At 31.4% G+C, this 2,265-nt stretch overlaps 1 non-coding gene across 1 annotated transcript; it reads left to right on the forward strand.

The window, feature by feature from the left end:
* Positions 1-1,261: 1,261 nt before the first annotated feature.
* trnac-gca (transfer RNA cysteine (anticodon GCA)) lies at positions 1,262-1,333 on the forward strand. The gene has a single exon. It is a non-coding gene; the product is annotated as a tRNA-Cys (tRNA).
* Positions 1,334-2,265: the final 932 nt, after the last annotated feature.

The raw sequence follows: 2,265 nt of genomic DNA on the forward strand, positions 1-2,265 counted from the left end.
TTCATAATCAAATACAAACGCTGGTTGGATTTGAACTTAATGTCTATATTTTATTATGTTCAATTACTCATATTGCGGATTATTGTGTGCTAATTTATTGATCGATTACAACAAATAATTCGAATTATTTTTTCCCCCTGCACCTGAATGCAGCATCATTTCCATTCAAGCAGTTAAAAGAGTAGTCAAATTCAATATACATACATCGTATTTTAAAGAATATTTTATGTACGTATTTTATGCACATAAATGACACAAAACCAGCTGCATTGGCGTCACACAACACAATGTGACGATAAGAACCCAGATGAAAAAAAAATATATATATATATATATACTTAAGTGTAGGAAAATCTAATATTCTAAATATATTACAGAAATTATAGAAAAAGAAATTTTAAGAGTGTTATTGACACGATTTATTTTGTAAACGAATTTCAATCAATCAGGTGTTTGAGATATTTATCATAGCTAACTATTACTGAGTTATTACAGTAAGTAAAGACAGTTTTGTATGCAGATACAGCATCTTAGAACGTAATATTAAAATATGTATTCGAAAGGTAGATAGGTTGCGTCGTAGCATTGAAAGTCTAATCCTATATAATGTCTAAATGGCTCCATCTGCTGGAAAACAACAAAATAACAACTGAGTCCGCCATGTTGTTCTCGCCCCGAACGTCACCTACACGCCGTGTTAGCGCCATATTGTAAGTGGCAGTTTTGGTAAAACGCCGGCAAAAAGATGAAACATGCAACATAAACACGGATTGACTATTATAATTTAATTACATGAAAGATATATTGTTTGATGCATTGACAGAGCTTAATTAAGGTAGGTTTAAATGTATTTTAAGCATGTTATCGTTCAAAACTTATTTCGATTTGCAGAAAGATTTACTTTTTTGTTTCAGTGGTAATAATTATAGATACTATAATTAGCATGATTATAGTGTGTAAAACGTAATTAGCAAAATGAGTTAAATGTGAAATGCAATGTTTTTCTTTACTTGGAGTGCATATTGTTCGATAATATAGTGTTGTCTTCTGAGGCAAAGTTGCCACTCACAATATGAAGGAAACGCTGACGCGACTTGTCTATCAGCAATGTAGTCAAAATGATTGCTATGCTGAGCACGAGGTAAAATATAAATTTACGTAAGAAATACATATATATGGAAAGTATTATACTACATCACAGGAAAAACTACCAGATGTTGTTATAGAATCTTAAACATGTGGATTGACAAGCCAGGAGCGTGGGGGTATAGCTCAGTGGTAGAGCATTTGACTGCAGATCAAGAGGTCCCCGGTTCAAATCCGGGTGCCCCCTGTTTTTATAAATAAACATGAGTTCTAAATCTTCTTCGGGAAACGCTTGACTAAATATACACTTTCAGTATTTGTTCTTATTTGTACATAAACAACTCATATTGAATTTATTGTAGCATTTTACAAAGGGTCCAATTAAATTTTTTTTAACTCTTTATACCAATAAATATTTATGCCAGGTGTATTTCTGTTGTAAAATCAAATAATGTGTGCTTTTCTAAACGCATCAGAAAGCAGCATTAAAGTAGTTTCATATCTTATTGTGATATCCAAATAATACAGGATAGGCTGCATTTTTGTATAAGGAAACAAATTAAAAAATGTGTAGTTTTTTTTTAGTATGGCAATTTTTAGCAGCTGTAGTAAAGAAGCAGGACTATGAAAAACTGTTCGACAATCATGAAGAATATATTTGTTCTTTAGTTAAATACATTACAATTATTGTTTCTGTTCTTTTTAGATTGTGCTTATTTGGCTCCATCTTGTGGAGGAACAAGTTTTTGAGTAAAATACAGCCAAGTGTTTAAAAATCTTGGATTTAAATGATTTAACACATTTAAATCATAGGATTTAAATGTGTTAAAGGGGGGTGATATGTAAAATCAGCTTTTTTGTGTTTTATATCATGTTATATTGTTATTCCCTGTTATTCAAACAATTACGTAGATGTAATTTTACCGATTTGTAATTTATGTCTGTCAAATTATATCCAAGGGAAGGTTGTGTGAATTTCACACTAGCCTACATGATTTTATATGTGCATTACTAAACCTTTAGCTATCCAAGCGTAGATTTTCATAAAGGCTCACATTTATCCTACAGGCTTGTCTATCTTGAAACACATTTACCTTCAATACTCACCTGTTGGTATTGCTCCAGCATGTCTGAATAATAAATGTGTTGTCCTTGTTTTCATTAAACCTGCAATCAGGA

Source organism: Xiphophorus hellerii, chromosome 10, assembly GCF_003331165.1.
Source record: "Xiphophorus hellerii strain 12219 chromosome 10, Xiphophorus_hellerii-4.1, whole genome shotgun sequence".
Taxonomy (NCBI): domain Eukaryota; kingdom Metazoa; phylum Chordata; class Actinopteri; order Cyprinodontiformes; family Poeciliidae; genus Xiphophorus; species Xiphophorus hellerii.